The following is a 25,882-nucleotide window of genomic DNA, read 5'->3' as shown; positions in this document are numbered from 1 at the left end:
TGGCGATCACCGTTACCCAACGGGCAACCATCCGCCGGACACCTTTTCTCTCCGGCGCGCCACGTTTTTCCGCCTCGGGATTTCATTGAGACGTCGCGCGCCCGCGAGGCTATCTCTGCTCTCCTGATGATTCTCCCACGAGAATGGGTTATGGCTGGGGTTTGTCGCGTTTAAACGCTGGACCGTACATGTGTACGGTGACGTTTCCCGCGGCGGGAGCACGAGGGATACGTGGCCATTTGAATTGAATCCACTCTCTTTCCCACCCTCTGGCCCCGCTTCTCGTCTTTGTCACGAGACTCCGAACCGGACACTGGCCGATAGGCCTGCACGGCGCCGTTCTCTTTCACCGTCTCCTTCCTCTTTTCTCACCTCCGTTCCGTTCCTCGGCCTCTGCTCTTGCCGCGTTCGCCCGGTCCCTGAACTTTATCGGCCGCGATAATTCAATATTCGTGGAGGAGCTGGCGTCGTTGCAGAAATTGTTGAGTAGAAACGCAGGTATACACAGGATGCCTACGTAGAACGGTATCGAAGCGCTGTAGCGAAATATATATTAGGTTCGCGAGGAAAGGAATTCGTTGTCGAATTCGATATCTCCGCTGATTGGAGCGGTTATCCAGCAGATGGAAGATTCTGGTCCAGATTCCGATTTGAGGATACGATATCGATCCTTTGCTCTTGGACGACCCTAAGGCTGCATTCCCACATGTGCGACGGGCTATCCAGGGCACAATTAGCCACCTGGGTATTGAGAACGGGTCACTCGTGGTCGATTGCGGTATCCGAAGAGTCGTGCCACGGCTATAATAACAATTCGAGCGATGCAGCGGCCCTGGAAACGAGCGATAATGATTCATTTGAGAATAGGTAAAACGAGCAGCGCTGGAGACGGTATAGCCGGTACAGAGGTAGACGAATTAATTTGTTATGCAAGGGGTTGCCGACACCTCTTCGATCCACGTTGCCATTGAAGTGTGGTCAATGTTATGCATCGCACACGTGGGAGCGCAGCTTAAGTTGGGGGTGACTAAACGGCACAGTGAGGGGATAGTCGCTTAGTGACCTCGGGGGACTAATATTTTTTACCCTGAACCTAACAGTCGCAAGACGAAACCTATATACACCGCATCTTGTATTTTGAACACTTCACCGTTCTTTCGACTCATCCCCTGGAAACGCGAAGATACCTTCCCGCCGTGGTAGTTGAAATTTCTAACTCTCCGAGCCTCGATATCCCGAGCAATTCTTCACCCCAGCACGTTCGTGATCGTTGGGATTGATCGTGTTGCTGGTGCCGCGGCGGGAAACGTTGTTCGCCGACTTGTTCCGTGCAATATCGCACGGAAAGAGGGGTTGGGATCGTGGAACGTGGATAGCGAGTCGTTCATCGGACGTATTCAGGGCACGGATAAAAAGGATCGAATGGATTTTAGTAGCGAGTAATCGCGCTGTGTACGATAGTTGGCTGAATGATCCTCTTTTATAGGTTGCAGAGGTCTTTCCCCGCGATTCTTTCCGCGGCGAATGCCGCGCTGCGCCTTAGTCCGCGCTCCCTCCGACCAAAGATCAGTTATCCGGGGTATTCCGCCGCCGCCTCGTTTCGAATGCGAGATATGCAGATATTTATCTTTAAATATCGTGCGCGAGCGTGCCGCCGTGCTCCTCTTTCATTCCCCGGTTTCTCCGTTTCCCTGCACCCCGCTCCGGCTCGCGCGGAGCGCCGGGGAAATTGTTCTCCGAAATTCGCGGTCTTGCTCGCGAGGAATTATCATCCAGGAAGTCAGATACGAATCTGTCGAAGCTGTCTCGGCGACGCAACGAATTACGGGGGTAAACAGGGGAAACGAACGCACGTACGGGGCGTTTCCGTCGCGACTATTGATTCCTCATTGTCGTATGCGGTGCGAGGGACACGCGAGGCAAACTGCCGCCGCTTCGACAAAAAGGTGAAACCACTCTTTGTCGAGCCAACTGGGCTGACCTTTTCCAAAGCAGCTGGCTTTTCCGAACTTTTCCAATCTCTCGCTTCTGCGAATTTACACGGCGCGGAACGCCGGCCCCGCTGTAGGAGCTACGGGTCGCACGCTAACGGAACGTCGATTCGGTTAAACCTTTCCGAACACTGTTTCTCCAGGGCTGAACTTATCGTTTTCGATTGTGTTTCCAATAGAACGGTGCTTAAACTTCTCTCGCACTCATGCGCGTAAAAATGTCACTGAACATTCAGGGTGTTGGTATTTCTATACACTCGCGGTCCTTGGGTTTCGTAGCTGCACGGACCACGATGCCCTAGTTCCCCTTCAGCAGACACAGCAGTAGTTTAGAGAAGGTGGCGAGAGATTGGGAAATATATGAATCTCTCTTATTCAACCAAATCCCTGAATCATTCAGCATCGACTGGCAATTTCGCGGCACAGACAGAGATGCTATCGATCGCCGCTCTTCGCCGTATCACAATTTATTGTTCCCCCGATCGAATGATTTTCCACTTAGCCGGCCCGCTTCGAATTTCCCCGTGGCTGCGAAGGAGAGTGGGCGGAATAATTTATCGAACGAAACGAATGCTCCGGGGCCGCGAGACCGTCGTCGGCGGCGGCGAACTTTAAATCCCAGTTGGACCGTACTAAGGAAGATCGATATGAGTTTTTAAGGGACACGCGAAGTTCTATTTCGGTGTCGAAACGTGACCGTCCGTGTTTCGCCTTCTTGGAAGCCCGTTCACGGGGAGAGGGTGGAAAAAAAAGGGGACTAGCGACCAGCGAAACTATGACGCGTGGGTCTGCGACATCTGGGAAATTTTCAAACCTGCCCGCCGATCGCCCCGAAATAAACCGGCGGCGAACTCCGGCCGACGGTTCCGTTGCCGTTTCACCACCGTAATTATGTCTTTTTACGCGCCGGGCGTAATTCATTCTACGAGCAGATAATTACAGGTTGCAGTCCCCCCTGTCACTTCCCCGCGTTACTCCTCGAAATAAATCACCTCGCCGCTGGGTGTGCCTTTTTGAAAGCGACCGCGGGTCGGCTGTGACCGATTTCGAGAACGGGCCGGGCCGGCTATGGGAGAGTAGGTATTGTTCGCTGCGAAGGGAGAAAGGAGTGACGTTCGCAAAAAGGAAGCTTGAAAGTGAAAGAAAACAGACGGCGTAAGACAGATCGGTGGAGAATAAAATCGAGAGCCGGAGGAGCGCGAGGGAAACGCGTAAAGAAGGCTCGCCGAGGCGAGAACTCGCGAGAAGGAGCTCGGCTCGCCAACGCGATTATTCGGCACGGCGGTGGGTTTAACGAGCTCGCAGAAATTCAGCTGCCTCGTGGCCTCGCTTGGCACTCGCTGATGCGTTCCTCGTTTTGTCGTCGCCCAGCAGTTAGCCCTCCCCGATCCTTACTCATGACTATTCCATAAGGACGCGAAGTTTGTGTGAGAGGGACGTTAGCGTAATGGTGCTCCGAGCGAGTTGTTGTCCTGTATCGGGCGCAGAGAAGGTCGCGGGACAGTTGAGACAATAATATCCGTACTACTTGCACTAGCTGGCCAATGGTCTTGGCGACAGGCCAAAAGTTTCCGCTTAAAAGTCTGATTCACGCGGTGAAAGTAAAAGTTTTTAGCCGATTTCTCGAAACGGAACACGCTCCCCGAGTCCGCTCTATCGATACGGTGATACGGAAACAGTTTAGGATCCCTTAACAAAACTACAGTTAACGGGAGGTAAATTTTTTTTAACGTACATTGGTAAGTAGGATATTGAAGCGTCCCTCGTTCGTTCCACTCTCTTCTTTCTCGCTGTCTTACTTGCTCCTATATATAGCTACTTGAATTCTGAATTGAAAATGTAGCAAAAGGATGAAGTGGTCGAAGGTACAGTGGCTCGCATTAATATTCGGACACTTTTTAAAATCGCATAACTTTTTTAGAATTGGTCCAAACAACTTGAGTTTTTTTTTTTGAGAAGCTGGAAGGATTAGTTTGCTAACTGACGCGTTTCGTTTTGAAAGAAATGTATTTGGTTGGAATAGCGAAAAGAATAGTATAGGTCGATTTTTAAACTTTTTTTTCTGAGCTTGTAATGAAAATTCAAAAAAACCGTTTGTAGATTGCAGTAAGTTGTATACGTGCCTAAAATTTCATGAAAATCGGTTAACGTTGCTCCGAGCTACAAACGTTTAAAGATCGCAGAATAAGGTCGAGAATCGCCAATTCTAAAAAAGTTATGCGATTTTAAAAAGTGTCCGAATATCAATGCGAGTCACTGTAGCTACTTGAATTCTGAATTGAAAATGTAGCAAAAGGATGAAGTGGTCGAAGGTGTACCCACGAATCTGACCGTGTCAGGAAACCAGTTCTAAAGTAGTTACGTCATTTCGTTCCGTTCGTTCGCGATTTGTTCCCTGAAACAGCGACGGAAAATATCGCCCCACGTTCCAGGCGTGGTCTATTAACAATTTCCGCGATCCGTGTAACCCTGTCGCGTTTCTTCTCGCGCTGGAACAATTTCTCGCCGTGGAACGTGCCACGCATATAATGGGATCGCTTCGTAATCGTCACACGCTCGGTGCGTGCGCGCAGCGTTCGTTTTCAAGCTTGCAACCACTCCGAGATGCGCACGCATTCGTGGCGTTTCGAATGCTCTCGTACGTAAAATCCGCCCCGTTCTTATTCCACCCTTCGTTGCGACTTGATTGGAATATCGTATCGATGAGTGCCGCGAGCCGAAACACAGCGGATGCCCGCGGTAGGATATTTTGCGAGGTTTAACACGGATTACCTCATCCCAGCCGTGATTTACCGGCGTTTCCAGATGGTACAGGCACGAAAGGTCTGCTCCGAGGGGCCTGTTTGTTGCCAGAAAGGGGGCTGTTTACTTGATTTTACTGCGGGCCAGAGAAATAGCAAAGAGAAACGCGAGAGGGCGACGACAGAAGACCGCGAGTTTATTACCGTCGTTAAGAAAACGCAGGCCTGCAGGCGCGCGAACAAGTACGAATTTCGAAATCGTAACCGTTCGCCTCGGTTGAGAGGTCTCTGGGTAGATGCTCCGGGAGAACGTCGTAGAAGTAGAGCTGGCTGGAATTGCACCGATTCGAGTAGATGGAGGTGCCCGCTTTCATTTCATGGAGCCGAGGGGAAATTTTCTTTGGGCGTGTCGCATCGCCGTTTTTACCAGCTAGCTTTTACGATTCCGTCAATCAGAACATAACGTTGCATGCTGCTTTGCATTCGCTCCCGCCGATTTCTCTACGCCCCCTTGGTTTTTCCTTCTCTGGTTCCGGGCAGTCGAAAGGCTCTCGAGCGTTCGAAATCCCAGTCGGATGGAGCTCGTTTTGTCGGGCGCAGCTGATTGCGAGTTCTTCGTTAATTAAAACAGTCCAGGTTTCCAGTAACTAAGTCATTTAAACAGGTTTGATTTATTCGAATCCTCGAGTCGGACTGCGCGCTTCTTCCCGGACAGCTCAATTTCGATTTTACCCGAGGAATATATAAATTAGAAGCTTCGTTGAACCTGTGAATAAAGTACCGTTGCGACGGGCACTGAAAATTTCACTTCTAGCAGTATCCGTTACAGTACCGAGGCTAACTCCGCTCATTATGCCCACGCTTCTCACATTAGCCGAAGCAATAATCGTAACATCAGACGTGAGAACATCCACCGAAGCCCGTAATACTCTACACCGATAGAAAGTGAAATTTTCATAAGAGATCCTCTTATCCCCGCGTGCTGTTTTACCATCGAGGATCGATATTGTATAAATCACGCCCGAGAAGAAAAACACACGTCCGCGCCGCGATTCTTGGCGCAGAAATCGAGTGTGTGTGTGGGGGGGGGGGTGGATTACCTTCTGCTCTTTCGCTTCTCTTACTTTGAAATTTTTATTTCCCCTCCTGCGGAGAAGTCGAGAGGGGCAGGGGCTAAGGCGCGACCGAGTTTATAACAAGGCGAATTTATCGGGGGTTAAATCGCGGAGAACGGAATGCTCGAAGGGTGTAAAGATGAGATCAGCGCCGGTAGGTCGAGAGAACGGATCTAGATGAAAGATTTCGATAATGGAAATTCGTGATGCAAAGGTCCGCTCACGGCTCGGACCCCAAGCATCGTTCCCCGGGATCGTAATCGAATTGTTATCGCTTCGTTTCACGGCGCACAGTAATTATTTTTAATTCAGCCCCGCGAATGCCCCCAACAGATGCGCGGCTCTCGACTCTCTAGGATCTTCTGTCGCGCATGGTTGACTCGGTTTAAATCATCGCCGATTGTCGTTCGACGACCGTGATAATTGCTTTTTTCTCCACGGTGATTTCGGCCGCCAGGCCGTCGATCGAAACTGTCGGATTAGTCCCAATCTGCGCGGGAGTCGTTGAACTCTTCGGCCTGCAGCGCGTACGTTAACTATCGATGCAGTTTTAATAAATTCGCCAGCCTAGCACTCGGTTGTTCCGTGGTAAAAGGTGCGAATTTTTTACCGTGACCTTTAACGCGCGTATCTACCATACGCGGACGGCGTAGTCCCGCTCGACCTCCTTATCGACTTGAAATTCTTCTCAATCTCCGGGTGGAGGAAATCGAACGGTCAGCCGGAGCAATCTTGCTAACTGAATTCCGTCTCTGGATGGACAATAGCCAGGCGATGGCGACCGGGAGGCTGACGGTATTTCGACGGCGGCCGCTGTTTCGATGTTTCTAGGTCAGTTGACTCCCGGCTGCTGCTAGTTCGCTTCTGGGTCGGTCACCGTTTGTCTAAGTTCCGAATACTCTCCCCCATCGCTCCGCGCCTCTCTTTTCCTCTATCAGCCGCCGAAAGTCAAGCACGAATGAACTTCGCCCGGCCGGGCAGAAGTTTTAACTGGGTGCAGCATCTGTGATATGAGAATTAGTTACCACCGGAGCCTGGCAGACAACGCCGCGACAACGGCAAAGTTACGGGCGAGTGAACGGAGATAATTGTTGTTTGCTGAATTCCGCGCCGATATCTTGTAACGGAACTCCGTCTCCGCGAGCACAGTCTACATTATTATTCCATTAATTGAGCATCCGCGAGGCCAGAGGAGGACACTGCACGCGGCCTGCGTCTAACGATTACTGGCCTTCTTGCGGTAGGCTCTCACTTAGGGCTGTTCGAGTACTCGAATATTCGAGTAGCTTGAAATGCGGACCGAGCCGAGCCGAGTACTCGAATGGAACCGAGCAACTCAAAAGAAGCGAGCAACTCGAATAGAACGCTTCAAACTACTCGACAAACTGGACTGTTCGGCATTTTCGGTCCGCTCGGTTCTTTCGAACCGCTCGAAAAAATTCGAGTCCTCGGTTCTATTCCAGTTGCTTGGTTCTATTCGAGTTGCTCGGTTCTATTCGAGTTGCTCGGTTCTATTAGAGTTCCTTGCTTTTTTTGAGTTGATCGTTTAAAAAATGCTCTCTCCAAATTTAATGAAGAAATTCGTAAAATTGACGGAGCTATAGTATTTTCCGTGAAGCGGTGGCAAGCGCGCGTTTGAACCGAGCGGAACTTTGAACGCGTTTTCGTCAGAATGACATTTTTCAACCGCGTTGACAGTATACCTACAGAGAAAACTATACACCCAATTGACACGAGCAAGGCATTTATTGTATGAAAAACCCGTGTCTATTACGTGACAATGGTTTTTTTTTTTTTAAATTAACGGTCTCCTATTTTTTTCTATCAACATCATTACCCTAAAAAATGATTTTTTTCAGCGGCCCGCCATTTTGTTATCTTTTGCGATATTGACTTTTTTTATCGTCACGTAATAGACGTAAGCTTCTAGTTTCCAAATATTTTTGTCTTTTTGAATTCAGATTAACCATATGGCAATGTCAACGCCACAGGAACGATTTTGCCGGAGCGCAAATTTTGACGAAGGGTATACCGGTAACGGATTTATGAATTTGATTGAAAACAATTTTGTTTACCCTTCAATACGTGCATATTAACTATTCCAAGCAATACATTGATTTACTTGCGTTGTTTGGTTGAAAAGAAATCCCGAAAACACCCTTACTTTCCAGACCATTACAGCGGTCTCCCCCCCTTAAGAAATGGCGTCTTTCGGCAGCAAACCTTCGACTGTCGTTCTGCAGGCACTTTCATAAGCAATTTGTAGGTATAATATTTCCTATCGTTCAGCAGAATCTCCAGGTACGTTCTCAGGCTTTTGGCTTCTCAGATCGTGACTTAGAAAGTGAAGTAACCATTGTTCTGGGACCTGCCTTTGGTGTACATTCTTCAAAATGTCATTGTCCAAGGTGTCTCCGCGTCTGCGACCTTCCCGTTCCTCAAGGCTTCCGTGTCTATCTCGAAACTTCACGACTGATTGATTTCCTCGACGAATCGACATGTCCCACGAGCTTACACCTACGTCGCTCTGCATCTTCGGAGAGACATAAAGGCCTCTAAATAGTCCCCCGCAGAAAATTGCCGACCAAGTTGAAGCTATGATAAAGTCCACCCTGCAAACCAATATAAAGTGGACGGAGCGAAACATATGGACACAGCAACATTCACTGCCGCTTCTCTCCTTCCTCGCTTCGCGAACGAGAGGCACCGCGTTTCCTCGATGCTTGACTCGGAACTGGAGCCGGGTAATTTCGTTGATTCGAGTTTAAGGGTACCGTGTATCCTTCCCGTGTCCAGCTACAACGCGAGAACTATCCTTTTGTCCTTGGGCGTTCCTTTGTACCGATACTTGGGCCACTTGGGATACTCGCGTGGCAAGGACCGAACAGAATTCCGTGTCTCAGAATTATATGGCGAAACGGCAACGGCCAGTTGTTCTCAGGGCTGTAATACCCTTTTGCCATACGTCTCGCGGACCGGATTGCTCTTTGCGTTAAGAAGGGATATTGCTCCGGCGGGATCGTAATCTCGCGACGCTGTTGCGAGAGAGTGGATGGAACGGGTGGTCGCCGCATCCACGCGAGCGCTAACGCAATTTCAGTCTCCTTTTTTTCACGTCCGTTACGAAACGGCAGACCCCTCGCCGGTGCTCTCCCTGGAAAAGGCCCGAATTCTATACGCGAAGAAACGGCAATTACGAAGCCGACCTAAATCGGGCGCGTTAAATATTACTGAACGCCGAGCGATCCGCGAGGAATGTCTGAAGATCTCGATAATAAATTGATTCCAGCCGAACGAGAGTGACGGGCACGATTAATACCGAGGAGCACTTATCGTGAAAGCGTAGAACAGTTTTCATCATCATTATACGCGTTACTGTGGCTTTTTCCAGCGACGTTGGCAGCCCCGGCGCGTTCTAATTCCTTATTGCTTCTGGGGAGCAAAAAACTCGGCTGTATTCTCCAGTTAACTCGATCGTCCGTTGCACCATTTTTCATCTCAACGTATCTGCGGTGATTTCGATAGGCGAAGGTGGTATTAATTCTGTCACATCTGCTGGCGTTTACTCGCCTTTTCGCCCGGCGTTTACGCAACGGTGATTGCTAGTTGCGGTTCCTCTACGTATCGTTTCTTCTCGAAGAACCTCGAGTAGGAGGATTTTTAACGGTAACGGAGCAACCCCTTGTAATCGCAACCGGTCCGGTAGGCGACTTCGGGAACCAGCGAAAGCACGCGCGTATATTTCATCGAAGCCACTCCGTTATTAGAGCGGTGCCGATGAGAAGCGCCCGCCTGTTTTATTTGCAACTACAGCCCTGGTTCTCCTTGCCAGCAGCCTTGCCCCAGCCGGCCAACGACCGTATCTCTCTTACCTATCCTGTACCGGCCGTCTCTTTCTCCGTCTCTTTTACACTCCTTTCTCTTTCGCCGGGCAACCTCCGCTCTTCCACCAGATCTCTTTGATCCGTTGTACAGGTAGTCTCACGTGGAACGCGCATAAAGCTCCTTGGACACTTTAAACGAGCCGTTTTCGACCGCCACCGTGGCCCAGGGGACAGCTTTTGCACCTTGGGTCGCTTCCATTGGTGAAATTGCTGCCTCAAGTGGGCTGTCAGTTCCCCCGACCGATGCGATTAAACGTAACATCCTATCTCCTTTCGAACAGCCTCCATTCGATCCATCTATACTCTTAACTTTCGAGTGGTCAGTGATGGTCGAAGGCACCTTCGGAGTTCGTAAATTTTCAAGTCTACGCGGATCCATAGAATTTCACGAGACTCGTGGATGTGAAACTGAAGCGAGGCACTCGTATCTTCAGCAGTGATTCCCGAGGTCATTCTCGTTTGACCTGTTTCCATCCTCAAGGCGAGTAGGTTAAGCTCCCAGAGGTCGATCACCTTTTACTTCTGCGGCAGCCTGTATTACTCCATTAATTGCACGGCAGCTCTGTCGTGCCACGATATCAGTCCCGTTCTACAGGATCGTCCAGAAACGAGAGGTTCGCCCGATTGTCTGCGGTGCGAGCTCGGCGAATCGTTCGACAAAGGAGTATGGTACTTTGAACTTTCATAGCTTCCCTGATAAACGGCCGGGTAAAAGTTTCACGGGGCTATAAATAAATGAAAAGGGAAATAACGCGACTGGTCCAGCTTTCATTCAGTCGAGTGAATGTAGGCGGCACACGCCTATCCTATCTTATCAAGCGCAACGACCGAAACGGATGTTACGATAATGATACTCCCTTGGAGTACGAACGTTGGCGCGACGCTGGCCAGCGGTGTTATCCCAGTTAAAGAGACGAAAACTCGCGGCGATGGGCGAGAGAGAAACCCGAAATCACGATTCGAGAGTGCGAAGGGGGTGTGGTTTCATCGATCATCGCTGGAATCGTTGGGCGACATCGGTGGGCCCCGGCACCCGCGGCGTTTAAACATTACCATCCGCGGGAATATAAATTACGCCGAAGATAAACAAAATTGCTAGCTCAGTGTTTCGTAATGCGCGCGGGTCGCGTGCCCGATGAACGGCAATTAATTTCGTCGGTCAATCGCCGAGATAATTCGACGGTGTCCATTTCGAGTGCACGATAATTAATGGCTCCGATATGTAAAGCAGTGTCGCGCCAGTTTCGAGCTTTATCGGGGGTTCTTTGGTCGCGAGACGTCGCATTCTACCACGGCAGAGCCGTATGTGGAGCCGTGGTTTCTTCTCCGAAACGCGTGGCCGATAAAGTGTTAAGCTCTCGGTCGGGGGAATGGGAGGAGGCGATGGGAAGAGCGAGACAGCCGAAGGAAGGAAAGCTCGACGAAAAGCGATATTCCTTGGCTTCACGCGCGAGCGACCCGACAGAGTTCCTCGATGTCCAGGGAGCCGGCTGGCCAGCCGCGTATTCGCTTCTTCGTGTCGAAGGATGTATCGCGTTACACGTCCGTATCGCGTAACACCTCGATCCACAAAGGAGAGCACCTCTCGCGGCCTGGAACCGACCGTGGTTCGTGCATATCGGCCCAGGCTATGCTCGATCGCGCGCGTTCGATCAGGATGTGTCGGGGGCTACTCTCGCGGCGTCCGCGCGTGTATCCCTTCGGTGGTGAGAGACTCGAAACGAGGCTCGTGGTCGGAGAGCGCGGGCGGATCGCTGCCTACGGTACGCATTCCATCGAAGCGCCTCGAAGCTTTCTCTCCGCTGTCGGGGAGAGAGAGAGAGGGAGAGGCACGGCGACAGAAAAATACGTGAGAACGCGCATCGCCTGCCGCCGACTATTAGGAAGAAACCGCCGCGGTTGCACGCTCTCGCTTTCGGTGAAACTCCGTCACGGTGGATCGCTCCACGCTCTCGTTGCGCGAGGGAATTATTTGCTGTTTTCCATTGAGCTCTGCGGCTTGTTGGCGAATCGAGAACTGGAGTTAACGCTCGAGGGAAGATCGGGAGCGAAGGGGGTCGGGAACGATCCGCGCTCTCGTTTCTCCGGCGGAGCTTCGGCCTCTATGGCGAATCTTACGATCGGCAACGGAAAAAAGAAAAAGATAACGGCTGCAGCCTTCGTGCCAGACAGTATAGTATTTCGCGACTCGGTGGTCACGCGACACCCCTTGGAACCACGAAGGCAGCAGCCAGCCAGCAGCAACGTGGTGTCGGATAAGCGTTCCGAGGGACTGGCGCATGCTACATCGGGAGTGCTCGTGCAGGATCGCGTAGCCTCGGACGCGTTCGATCCCCTCCGCCTTCGCTCGCGCGTTTCCGCCGCTCGGGAACGACCGAGCGACTCTCTCCAGCGCGCTGAATCACAGTCCGGGTCAGTTCGCCGAATGATCGCCTCTCCGAGCGGGAGGACGCGTGCGCGTGTGTCCGTCTGTGATCACGTGAGTGCGGATAGTTGTTCGATATACGATTTTGCGGCTGGGGTATCGGAGTGATAAAAACCAGTGTGAACAGTGAAACGACGAAAACTGCGATCGCGGGGCTGCTGATAAAAGGATAATGTTCAAGCCTGTCGCCGGAACGGTCGTTGAGGTTGCACGGAGTCAGACGAAACTCACCGAGGAGAGCAGGAACGCGTGACAGGTACAACATAACCTCAATGTAGGGGGAGGGTAAAAGAATAGGGGTGGATCGTCGGTATTCTTGCTTTCCCGTTCGTCTTTCCTCGCTCTACGTCTACTTCTTGCTAAGGCTCGTTAAAATGTCTCCATTTGGTGTCCCGTTTCGATCGTACCACTCGTGTGCGACAAACTCGTTCTGTTGGTCGCGGCGCAAACGAACCATGGAACGATACGTTACCGTGAGCGATTTAAAAACGGTCGCCGCACGAAATTGCGTACTTTCGATCGGACGCGTGACTTACTTTACGATTCAGGGAGTGCTGGGAGTATTGGAAAGCCACTGGGCATCGCCGGTGCCCACGGGGATTTCGTATTCATTAAAATGGCGGTTTCTTTTTTATTTTCAAGTGGTCGAATGTCACGTGACCTTCTGTACGCTTCATCCTTGTCGCGGAGGGGCGCTTCCGGTTGCTCCAACAGAAATGCCCGAGCGTTTCTCGCTCGTCCACCACGCCTTGAAATTCTTTGTTTTCACTCGTTGTATAACTTTATGATTATTGTTAGAGATAATTGTCGTAGCATCTGCGCTGTCGTAATTCTGTAAACAGAGGCCATGGGGCCTGATGGATTTTCAGGCGGTGACTAATCGCAGTAGATTTTTTTTCAAATGTCAACTCGAGACCGTTATCTATGAGTAATCGCGAAACCATGCTTTATTGTTATATTGTTGCATGTTGCCCGTTGACGTGTTCCCTGTTTTCTTTGTTTCTTTCTTCGACGACGGTATGATTCTGTTTCGTGATCGAAGTTGCTTGGTCAAGTAGAATATACCTACGCGGGGTAATTCTGAGAAATGTGTACGGGAACGTATCGGCCCTCTGTTCCGAGAATTTCGACCGCTGTTATCTGCGATCGCATTAAATGTTGGCGGTTAGTCATCGCGGGCATATTATGTGGAGCTTCGGGAAGGGTTAGTATTTTAGGTGGCGGTGTTAGGAAGTCTGACGTGCTTCTCGAAAAAGGCAATTATTCATGTCAATTTTTTTTTTATAATTTACGTCAATGGAGCGAGATCTTTATGATTCGTATCGGTATTTTTAAGCCTATAGTTCTAGGAAAAGTGGAATATAAGTAGCTTGGAAATAAATTATGGAAAAGTGTGCTTCTGAAACATGTATATTTCCATATGCATGCAAATAACTCTTGTACGCGTTAAATTCTCTAATGTATTTGAAATATATTCCATTGCCGTTAACGTCTCACGCGGTACTTTCATTGCAAAATGATCTCGTCAGAATTCGCTTTATTATACATATACCCTGCATTCATATTTCAACCGCTCTGTACTGTTTAACCTTTCATCGACAGTTATCGGCAACTTCTACGTGGCCTCGCGCAAAGATACGATAAACTAATTCCGTGATGTCGTAAACATTGCCCTCGCGTCTTGTTACTTCTGCATCCATAGTGTGAAACACGTATCTGCGGATTAAATAAATTCACGGGACCCATACAATTTTTGCTTTAACATAAACGTCGCGAATTAATAAACAACTGTTCGTAAAAACACACGTTTCATATCGCGCCCGATGGAATATAAACTTTCTGAATTTTAGATCCAGTCAAGCTTCTCCGAATTTCCTTCAAAATGTTTCCACCATAACGTCTCCCCTACGAAAACGAAATTCCTAGCCGTAGAGGTCGTTCAAATCCGAGAATCACAATGATAATCTGTGGGCGACGATCAATGTGTTCGCCGTTTCTCCTCTGTCACGCTTTCAGGCGGTTTGAGTCGCGCGCGCGTGTTCCCCCGGCGAACCCGTCTATCAGGAGGCTTAACAAATTAGCATAAATATTCGTAGTTGGCACTGCGCATCTATCATACTTACCGTTGATGCGTGTGCAAATTGAAAACCAACAGATCTGGCGACATTAAAAGAGAGAGGACTACCAGGTCGAGATAATAACAGTGATATAATCCCGCGGCTAAATTTATCTTGATTGTGTATCGTTGACTAACATTACAGGCCGGTTCAGAATCGGCAACGGTATTCCAAGAAACACATCAGAGACGTGGAATGATCTAGGTCTAGGCTAATCAAGTGCGTACAGTTATGTAGGTACATATTTATATCGATTTGGTAGTTATAGCTTTCGATATGCATATTTCTCTTGGTAGAATTCTTGAAAGCGTTCACCTTCGGCTGAAAGTGCCCGAGTATGTCTTTACCTCATCGATGAGATCTGTTTTACGACTTCTCCTTCACTCTTCCCACTGCTTTATGCAGATGAAATCCATAATCAATGGATTTACGTGTGCCAGGAAACAGAAGTATAATGCAGTTTCATATTCCGATCGGGGCAGAACGACGAAGAGCAGTGCACGGTGTCCTATTTCAGGTGAATTCTTCGGTAGGAATAGGAGAGCGACCGAACGCGGAGTGAGATGGATAGCTGCAGACCGCAAGCGAGGCTCGATCTCCTTATTTTCAGAGGTTTTTTCCAATGTCCTTGCCTCGGATGCTCGGAGCATGTTTACTTTAACGGCAGAACGGTTCGACCCACTTCCCTATTTCTCTTCCACTCGCACTCCTTGCGTGGTCAGCGAAATTGAGAAGGCCGTCGACTCGGTCGCACGATAAAGTAAACAAGTTCGTCGCTGAGACAATCGGCTCGAAAAAACGTGAGAAAAGAAAGGCGAGGGAGCGACGGCTTAGGGTCGTATGGTGTACCTATCTCATTTCTCAGTTGGTTTCTTTGTTATTCCCGTTGAGGAATGCACGGAACCTTAAAGTGGACTAGACGGCAGTTTCGACGAATCTCATTGCTCTCAACTGCCGAATCTACGGTTCTAAGTGATCTATCTTCATGCTAGAAATATTTTCAGTTTACTGGTTCATTGTATGACTCGCCTGTGTTTTTAACTTCTTATTAAGCTTGCAAAATATTCTTCATATTTCATGTAGGAAGGCTAGCAATATTTGGATCGAAAGTCCAGCTACTTATCCTACCGGACGTTTCCCCGATTACTTAGTTAATTACTTAGTCGTATTTCAATCATAAACTACAGAAGCCGTAGGCGAAGTGGTCGCAAACTTCTTGCCGTTAGTGTACGTCCATGCACGTACTGTGACCAAAAGTCGTCGCCGGTGCGCTAAACGAAGAGGCACGTAGCCAGCCATGAATGGGTGGAAGGCTGAGCCGAAAGTATGAATGGGCTAATCAATTTCCAGGCATAATCGCGGCATAACGCGTGTCCCTGATAACATTGTCCGCCCGATACTCGCCGCGTTCACCAGCCTATGCGTGCGTTGGGGATAAATGTTCAATTGCAAGTGACGAGTAAGCGGTGAGCAACAATAGGAAACGTTGGACCACGAAATGCCTCTCTGTTTGCTACGCTCGTCGAAGCTCTGCGACGGGAAAGCTATCCTCGCGGTCGCGATAACAAGCTAACATTTGAAAGATGCAACATTTCCTGAAACACCGCGGAATTCTTTTACGAGGACATTGGGATTCTGTGGGTTAATTTATACGCTCTTAAAGATTCTTATTGCGTAAACGTACCTTGATCTTTACCATGGCGACTGCCGAGAGCTGGAATTCACGATAGCGATGGAATCAAGTCTGCCGCGAGCAGTTATCGAAATCTGTTGGAATGTACTCGAATCTCCGCCTCATTATCTTCGTAACTAAGAGCAGAGTCTTCAAAAGTGAAATCGAATCAACATATTACGGAGTAACTTTTCCTAGTCGGTCTTCGTTTAGGATCTAATTGCATCAAATTCTTTCTAATTCTTTCTTTATAGATAATCTCAAAGTCACTGTGTTTGAAGTAAATAAACACTCTCGTCGACCTTCAATTCCCTCTTCGAATAATTGAGCTGAACCTTCGGAAAATATTCCCGAAAGACTGCCCCTTTTCTTTCGCACTGTTCATACATCGCGCTTGATCCCATCGCTAATGATTATCGTACCAGCTAGGACGAAGAAGCGCACGGAACAGCTGAATGAGTCGCGCGAACAGCCATGCGCTGTTGGTCGTCGCGCGAATGATTCACTGTCTAGGTAGTCATTCGTGCAAGGTCCCAGTACTCCCAGTTGATTTTTCCACGGTGCGCGTTAGCATAGTTTGCGCGCGGCGTTGCTCGGCGGTCTGTGCGAGTGCTAACTCTCGATTTTTGCCGCGCCATTTGTTATCGCGGCTTCTGCGAATTCAAGGTGGCAAGTGCCGCCTTATCAGGTGGCCACGAACAATTTTATCGCACAGCAATCAGCGCAGTTAGACGAAACAGCGGCGAGCCGAAAGGGCACGGATCTCTTGGAAACCCAGAATAGATGCGAGACCCACTGGCTAGTGAATAACGAGAAAAACGTAGGTAACGTCTGGTTTATTTATTTGCAGGCTCCTATCCGAGATCGGTTTTCCGATAAGCCGCCGTTATTCCGCATAATTTATAGTGATTTGGTTAGAAAACGTTAATCCATTTTTAATGGAGTGTGCCCTTAATAGCCGGTGGGTGGATTTTAATAGTTGCGTTAATTGTTCTGCTACTTTAGTTAGACCGCTGCCGGGACTCGAATAAACTGACCGTCGTTGCTTTAAGCGCTTGTGCGGTGTTTGTATAAATTGCAGCGAGTTCCTCGTGTGCTCTGGTCGAATCGAATTTCGATATTGCGCGGCATAACGACGCAATCGGATTAAGAGACGTTGTTGCTTTATTCTTGGCGGTGTGTGGGTTCGCTGGTTTCGCGTGCCGCTGGTGTGTCCAGCATTTGCAAAGATACGGCGCACGTATGGCATCCTACGAGAACGGCATTCCGAAAGAGTAAGAATGTCGCGCGAACAATGCGCCGGGTATTTTTGACGCGGCAATCGACAGGTAGATGTGACTCTTCCCTATTATTAGACACGATCCATTCGAGCACACTCGAAATCCTCAGCAAACCTTCGATCGGTGCCGATGGCTCGCGCTTAAGCGATGACTTAACACGGCGTTCGCCTTCCTTTACGAGCAACGAAGCCTTATTTCGCAACGACTCGTTCGGCATAGGAAAAAAAAAGTCGGGTGCCGTGGCTGCGAAAAAATTCCCAATGAAGCATGTTGCTTTGACCGTTCTCTACCGACCTCCCCCTTAATTAAAGACATCTATTAACTCTCACACCGTAACTTTTAAAATTTATCTTACAACAGTGATGATAAGACTACTAAATTAGCGTCACATCGTGCATAATCCATAGTTAAGCGGAGTTCACTTGACAATGAATTTGACAGCACCACGAGCTATCTAAGAAATCATTCGGGCAATTGAATTTCCATGAAACAGTTGGATCCTGGTTAAGTTAGACGAGCTCTGCTTCGTGATGGACTCCGTGCGTTCAACTCTTTCCCAGTCCATTATTGAACATCCGATCGTTTCGCTTGTTCTGATGAATTTTTAATGGCGCCGCGCAATCGTTTGGCGGCGGCTCTTTGTCATAGCGTTTTAATTGCGAATCCTAGGAGAGGTTTTCCAGAGTGAACCGAGCGCCGCGGTGGAAGCGTTTAAAAAACACCGACGCCAGGTTTTTTCACAGTTCGTTAAGGAGCGAAGCGTCGGCGCGATTTCGCCCGGCAACGTTCGCCCCGCGTTACCAAAACGTCCCTTCGGAAACCCACCCCGGCTGGCAATTAATTACATCGCCGCGATTGTTTGTGCGCTTTTCGACGGTTCTTCGGCCCAGTCGCTTAGCACGATATTATGAATAATTCATCTCCTCGGCGAGCTGGGTAATGAGGAATCTTGAGCTCTATTCGGCGTCGTTGAAGTCTCGCATTGGATTCCGTGACAGCGAGCGCGAACAACGATTAACAGTCTTTAAGGAATCATCGCGTGCCCGCCTGGCGTCTCTGTATTTTCTAGCAATTAACGCCCGTTGCTGGGTTTTTTTTCACGCGTTTCCCGGGGGAACGCCACGGCCCATTAATCTTCGACCAGTTGCTGCCTCGTACACGCCACAAGTGGTTTAAAATTCGAGTGACTTTAATCGTCGCGTCGGAATATCCACGTTCTGGAGCGATCTTTCGAAGCTTCCTCTCAGGCTCCGCGGTTTCCTCGAACCCCTCCCATCTGGCAGCCATTTACGAGGGAAAAGAGAAACGTTTTTCCCCTTTGTCTGGTGGCGATTCACGCAGGTCGTAGAACAGGGAACACGGGAGGTGCGAAGTGAAATTAGCTTTTGTCGACGGCGAGCGGGTCCCTTCTTCCTTCGCGTCCTTGCGGCTCCACGCTCTGCGCGGATCTCTTTCCCGTCGTCGCGGGGCTCTTTCTCTCTCTTCCTGGAACTCGTTTCGGGGCCCCCCGGTCGGCTTTCAACGGCACGGGACCAGGGGATCCGAGGCCTGCTCGAAACGATCGCATTCCTGGTTTTGTTCTTGGCCTCGAGGCCCCCTCCGTCTGTGTACTTGCACTTTCCCGTCGAGGGGCGACTTCTTGTGTGCCCGCGAGGGTTCGGAATTCCGCAGAAACCGGGTGTATAATCGATGCGTAAGTGGTCGTTCGCGCATGCAACCGTGCAAAACGATGCGCCTCGACGGATCCGACGAATCTCGCTGCTTTCTCGCGGATGGCTTCTTTCTGCCGCGTCCGGGGTCGTCCAGGGAAATTGCGTAATTTTCTGGTTGGAGCAGCGTGCCGTGCCACCCCACCGTAGTTCACGATAATGGTCCTGCTCGATATTTGGATCATACATATTCATCGCGGCGAGAAGCTGCACCGAGAGATAGAGAGATAGAGAGAGCCCGGTATGACGTTTTCCCCGGCGGGGGTGGGAAAAGGCACCGGAAGACGGTCTGAGCACAATTTCGCGTGTTAATCAACCGCAGTATCACCTGCGGGACACTTGGCCACAGGAGGAGGAAGTGGCGGAGGGGGTGGTTTTCCATTGGCAACACCAGGCGTGCTTCATCCCCGTCTGACAAGTTTACCCGGGCGATAAAACGGCCTTCGCCGCGGCTACACCCGAGCAAATTGCAGTACGGGATGTCGCCCCCCCCCCCCCCTCCCCAACCCCCCGTCAGCCCCCCTCCTTGCCGAGGAAATTCTGTCGTGGAATGGCCTCGGATCCTTCCATCCACGTGGTGGATCCTCGAATAAAGGAGTCGACCAGCTGTAAAACGGCGAACCGTTATTACGAGGGGACTTGGCGCTATACGAGCCGTCATCCTTGGCCGACGTTATACTCTGTAACTCACTCCGCGACCCCTCGTTTTCTCTCCTCTCTCGGCTGCTTTCTCTCGGTCTGTCCCCCCCCCCCTCTTTCCTTTTTCGCGTCCTTTCGATACAGGAAGGAAGGAACGTGAACCAGAGGGAATAATAGCGCGAGAGATCAAACGGGCAAAAATGATTTCACCTTTGAGCGAAATAATGGACCGATCGTATCGCTTCTCTCTCCAGAGGGGGGGTTGGAAAGGGGCGGAGATTGGGGGATGGTTGGCAGGGATTCGCGTAGGAGGGTGGTAGGATTTCTTCCGATAAATTCGTCGGGTTTACTAGCAGCCTGCTAATTGAAATTCATTATTAACACTGCAATCTATTGGATACTCCTGTTTCTCGCCAAATAGCAGCGTCGTACGTACGAGTCTCCTCCCGTTATCTATCTCCTGCCAGCCGCTTTGAAAGCAAGAAAGAAAGCTCTCAGCGCACGAGAGAGCAAAACGAATTACAATTATTTCGGAGCGAAAACGAAGTACGCCCGGGCAGCACGATAAAAGCGGTAAATTATATTTTTCGTTTCTTTCTGTGCCCGGTGCGCGCGTACACGCCTGAAAGAAACGCTCTTTATTTCTCAGCCGTTTTTGCGACTTTCTCGTTTTTATCCTTTTCCTCCTCCATCTTTCTTTCGCTACCTTTGAACCTCCGCCGCTCTCTCTCTCTCTCTCTCTCTCTCTCTCTCTCTCTCTCTCTCTCGTCTGCTCCGAAGAAAATAATCCGAGGGGCGTCTGCAAAAAATAATTTTCCGCGCGGCTGCGACGCAACTGCACGCGCAGCATTGTTCCTCGGGATGGGATTTAATTTCTGGCCAAAGAACGAAACGACGCGAAAATTATTTTCCTTGTTTCCTTCTCTCGCCGGCTTTTCAACATCCTGGAAAATCCTCGACGAGATCGCGACACGAGCCCGGCGATTCATCGGCGATCGGTCACTTAGTTGTTCGCGGTGATGCGGCAACGAGACCGTCTGGATCGCCTTGATGCTCGTGTCACGCTTCTACGATTTATAATACGTAACAGAATATTATATTACACGGAGGACGATCGTGCTTGCGAGTTATTGGCGCGATTGCCGTGCTTGCCGAACGCATAATTAGAGAGCAGACTACCGGTGTGTGGGATCATTTTTGCTCGATGTCATCACCGCGTTAGTCTCACTCATTACCGTGAGCGCAGACGTTGGATCGCTAAATGATCGATACAGCCGGCCATCCTACCAGTTTTTGCTGCCTACATAGTGGCGCGTAGAAGAGAACGTGCCGGGATTAGAATATACAGAGCTCTTAAAAAGCCTGCGGGTATTGAGAGAGAGAGAGAGAGAGAGTAAACTTTGAAGAATTGTTTCAGCCAGATACTATAAATCAATGATATCAATATTCACGGTAACCATCTGTCGACTCCGATATCGCATTCGCGGAACGCGCAATATCTCGTGGCACACTGTAGGCCGTTGCAGTTGCGACTCTTTAATCGATTCCCAGTGGATAGAATCTCGAGCAATTATGTGGTACGTTGGCTCCGTGGAATCTGATTTAATTAGGACCAGTGCGCGATACGTAACGATCCTGTTGCCGTTCATTGTTTACCGATGCTTACAACGCGTTACAGGGGCTTCTTACAGCGATTCTAATCGCTCGTGGAAAGAATCGCGTGTCGTTCCCCGTCACGCGGGGACGAGCACAGGCCGGAAGTCGCTGTGAACTGAGGATAAGGGCAGTGGGACGCAGGAAGCTGATAAAAATGCGGCCTGACGGTGCACATTCCGATTTCGAACGGTTCGCTGTCTGGTCGTGTCATCTCCGTTTCACCGCGATCCGATCGCCCGGACCTTCGATTAATACGTTCCCAGCGTTGTATTATAACGCTTGCAGATCTGCGCGTGGCCATTCACGAAACGCCGGGCGATTTATGTTTATAAACGATGCCCACCGTTCATTGTTCGGCCGATTGTTCGCGGATGATTAATCGATTTCGTTCGAGCAAGTGCGCCGGTGTCTCCGTTTTAAAAAGAGATTTATTAGCGGGCTGACATAAACGGCGATTATGACTTCCATACGTGCTCGTCGATTAATCACGGCCGTGCCGCGCGCCCGAGACCGCGCGCTTGCGCGCTTAAGGAGCCATATTTGAATTACGCGATTGCGAAAGTGAACGCGTGCAGCCTCGGTGCCTGTAATTGCGACCAGATTGCCATAATGCTTATTGATGATACGCGGAGTGTTTGGCTCTGTGACGAGAGCGTGGCATTTCGCGTCAAAGACTGATACTGATACCTCTCCGACCAATACGATGCGAGCCATCGATGGGATCCGAATGCTTCTAGCTTTTCGCGACTGTTCGCGTGGAATCAAGTGCTCCGACACTTGCCACAGAAAATTCAAAAAATTTTCAGAGACTTCGTACTCGGACGGAAGATCCTGTGACATTCCCACTGTCAAAGGTATCGAGCAATCGCGATCAGTTATCCTTCTAATCGGAACATACCAGCGCCGGGATTATTCCCGAAGCCACGTCGAGCAAATACGTGGCCGATCCATCCGCTGATGTCTGAATTAAACGCAGCTCTTTGATTTTAATGATCCCGCGAGCGATGCAGCTGCGTCCCCTACCCCTGGAATCGGCTCGAAAATTATCCTCGCTCGCCAATAACGCGCTGCATTACCATAACTACTGTCCGTCCGTGCAATTTTCAATTTTGCCCGGCCTTCCCGTGCCTTCAAGCCCAGCGTCCTTTGCATACGCGCGCGCGCGCGCAGCTCGACGATCGTGCTGGGTTATCGCGCAAAAACCCTCACCCGAACCTTTTGGTTCTCCGCGAGAAACGCGAAGGGACTTATCCGAGGAAATTAGCCAGCTCTGATGTACGATACCTACCCGCGCGTTTATTTATCGCGCCTCGCATCGAACGAGCGGGCGAGCGTATTCTGGGAGGCATAGCGGTTAATTGAAGGGGACGGGAGATTTTATTTGTCGTGTAATTGGCGTTAACGGAACGCGAGAGGTATTACGAGCAGCGATAGCATCGGGCTCGTCTCATTGGCCGCGGAAGAATGAACTTTTTACGATCGCGCTAACTTTCGTTGGAACGTTAAGGGCGCGATTTAACCGGGGATTAATAGACAGGATCGCTGCGGGGCGGGCAATAATCGTGGAGGATAATTAGTTTTCGTTCTTCCTTCGCCGTGATTGCGTTTTCGGGACGGCCGGATCGCGCCCCGATGCTCCGTCTCGAGAGAGAGACAACGCTCGGAACATCGTGATCGCCGCTCGATTCGCATTCCGGAATACGAGAACGGTGTTTGGTCTCGTTGATTGGCTACGGATGACTTCCCTTCCGCGTCGCGGACCCAGGGATCGTTCGCAGCATCCCTCCTTCGAATGGCCACCCTCCCCCTCACCCGATCTTCGATCCGCCATCGATCTCGTGCCGTAGGTAGCCGTTTGCGGGCCGCGCGCCCGCGATAAAGTATTATTATTGAATATTAACGGGCCGCGGGGGCCGATCCAGGAAATAATTCCCGCCGATCATGTTTGTACAAGCCGGCGAACCGATTATCTTGGATCTGTGGAACGCGGGAGGGCGCATTGCTGGTAAACGCTTTACATAAAACGGATACGATGTCTCGGCAACGGTTCACCTTGAGAGTTGTGTTACATCGAGCCGGGCTCCCAGCCGCTTGCGGTTAGTCGAACCTTCGCTTGGACTGCTTCTTTTTGCAGCGCAGAGAAAATGAGCCGAGAGAGGTGTGGTGGGAGTGACGAGGCAGCAACCATGATTTTTCATCGTAATTCAGTGTCTCCGTTAACGCGTAATTTCGTTAGCGGCTTTTAGCCAGATCGGTGGATGCGGAGCCGCGATTACACCATCGGCGCCCGTGCCTCGCGCCGCGCAACGCATTATACCGCGGCAGAAAAAGTGTGCAACATTATTTGCATGCCATTTGCATCCGATCTCCATATAATCTTTAATGAACGGGACTTTCAAATCTCTCTCGCCTAATGACGCAGAAAACACCGGTGTGTCTTCGACTTTACACTTGCCGAATTGCTCCGAGCGAGTTCCGCCAACGATCCACCCCCTTTTATTCCACTTTATGAGGCGTGATTGTTGCGGAACGCTGGGAAATGCTGTTTCGAAACCTAGCGAGTAATAAGCGCGACGTTTTCGGCCGAAAGTGACGCGTTGCTGGTGGGAATGCCTCCGAAGTCATCGATACATGAAACGCAGCTTTGTTCGCGAGTCTATCAGAAGCCTGATTCATCGAGAGTATGCCCGCCAGTTGTGGCTTTATACGTGACTTATACGCTTCTTTGTCGGTCCAAGCTTTTCATTCCAAGGACACGCACAAAATGCAAGTTTATTTGATTCTGTGTAATTCCTTAATTCATTGCTTTATTTTAATAAATAGTTAGCTTAAAATATCTGTTTCTAGTTATGTTATTTTGTTCGTTTCCAATCTTCTTAAAATTACAAAATGACATGCACAGCTGCATTTGGAAATTGTGATAATATAGATAGTTAAAGAAACAAAAATTTAAAAAGGGGGCGGTGAGCCAAAAAAGCTTGGGAGATTCTGATACAAGGTGTATAAAAGGGTGCAAAGCAAACGTTCGTTAAAAAATGTTTGCTTCTTCTTTGAGTTCTGAGAAGGGGGCCTTAGTCGCGAGAAAATCCATAGGAAGCTATGTTAAGAACTGCTAGATGGTATTCGGATACCGTTAGCATGCGGTTGAGTGGTGGTTACGCGACAGTGATTAAATAAGCATCATTTTCAAAGGTATATGGATACAGGAACAGTAATTCTATACAGGGGGTAGCACATGCATATCGGTTATCAAAGCTCACTCGAACACCCGCTTCACTAACTCCACTTCTCTGCGAATGTATCGACGCGTTTCGATCGGCAAGTTCCTAAACTCTCCGCAGCTCAACAGCGTACCTTCGAAAGGACAATTTCCGAGGCGTGACCGCTGCTTTTCACAAACGAACGGTTCCCGTCGTTTTAAATAGTACGTACCGCGACACTTTCTCCCGAGGAATTCGTCGCGCTCGCTTAACCCGCTGAAATTTTCGAGCAAACGACCCGGCCAGATGAAAGCCGCGTTCTTTATGCTCTCCCGAAGCGCGTGACTAACGCGAATGGTCCGCGACAATCGGGTATGATAATTAATTCGAAAGGCAGAGGTCGACGCACGGTGATCGTCGCAGCCGGACTTTGGCGGACGTTTGTGTCCCGCGTTGTCCGCTTCCGTCTCCAAAACCTGCGTTTCTACTTTCCACGTTCCTTCTAAACGATCTCCCGATCGCCAAGTGCCACCGAGTCCCGAGCCTCGCGAGGGTGTGCTCCTCGGTGGCGCAATTGTCCAGCAGTTGGCGGAATGAAATCGTTCGGAAGCAACCATATTGCAACGGAAACGGACGTGCGGCCGGTGTCGTCGCGGCGTGGATGTTACAGAAGTGATTTCCACGGTCGTTTTCCCGGAAGCTAGACGGTCGTGATAACGGCGATATAATAAGAAACTAACGGGGCATACGTGGATCGCGGGGCTGTAACGCGCGGGATTTCGCGGGTGGCGAGAATCCGGGGCAACGTGCCCTCGACGTAGTTTCCGATAATCGATCCCTCGTTGCACGGCTGGCAACGAACTGCACGCTCACGCGTCGAAGGCTCGAACAGTATTAAGAATGAAACTTGCTTCACACCGTCTGGCCGGCGTCGAAATCAATAATGCCCAGGTTGAACTGGGTTAATACCATGGTACAGTTGGGCAAGAATTTCGTTCCGTTCCACACGTACGCCCTTCGCCCTCTCTTCCTCTGTTTCATTTACAATCGCGGTCCTTTCCCGTCACCCTCCCCTCGCCCGCGTTCTTTCTCTCCGTTCCGTGGCTCGTTTTTCTTTCTTTCCTTCGCGCCAGTCTTTCATACCTCCTCCGCTCACGCCTTTCCTCCGACCTCGCCCCTCGTGTAACCCTCTTTTTCACTCGTGCACTTGCACGACGACCAAACAAGCACGGCTCACCATTTCCCATCCGAAGTTGCGCGCGAGACTTAAGACATTCGTTGCCTCTCGTACCGAGCCTCGCTTTTTCACTTTTCCCCTAATGCTGCTGTCTTGACGTCACTCTTCCCTGTCTCCACCCCATCCCCCGTCGCATTTCCCTCGACTTTTCCATTGTTCTGGGTAGCCGGGACGTACGCTCGAGACACGCGGTCGCGCTGGCTCGCGTTTTTTAAA

At 50.1% G+C, this 25,882-nt stretch overlaps 1 protein-coding gene and 1 long non-coding RNA gene across 3 annotated transcripts in view; one reads left to right on the top strand and one right to left on the bottom strand.

Annotated features, from left to right (window-relative positions):
* Positions 1–25,882, top strand: part of Plexa (plexin A) — a 240,341-nt gene that overhangs the window by 20,034 nt on the left and 194,425 nt on the right. Inside the window, exon 1 of one of the 2 annotated variants that reach the window (XM_076811588.1) lies at positions 12,128–12,412. The exons of the other annotated variant lie outside the window; for it this stretch is intronic. The gene's annotated coding sequence lies outside the window, so the exon portion shown is untranslated. Of the gene's footprint in view, positions 1–12,127; positions 12,413–25,882 lie in introns of those variants that run through there. 2 annotated transcript variants of the gene reach the window in all.
* LOC143368672 (uncharacterized) lies at positions 13,152–16,615 on the bottom strand. The gene is made up of 3 exons (XR_013085280.1): positions 14,280–16,615; positions 13,963–14,213; positions 13,152–13,872 (listed from the first exon to the last, which is right to left on the bottom strand). It is a non-coding gene; the product is annotated as an uncharacterized LOC143368672 (long non-coding RNA).

The sequence above is a fragment of the Andrena cerasifolii genome, chromosome 5 (genome assembly GCF_050908995.1).
Source record: "Andrena cerasifolii isolate SP2316 chromosome 5, iyAndCera1_principal, whole genome shotgun sequence".
Classification (NCBI taxonomy): domain Eukaryota; kingdom Metazoa; phylum Arthropoda; class Insecta; order Hymenoptera; family Andrenidae; genus Andrena; species Andrena cerasifolii.
The sequence above is the reverse complement of the archived record's forward strand: the minus strand, read 5'-3'. Positions and strand labels throughout refer to the sequence as shown.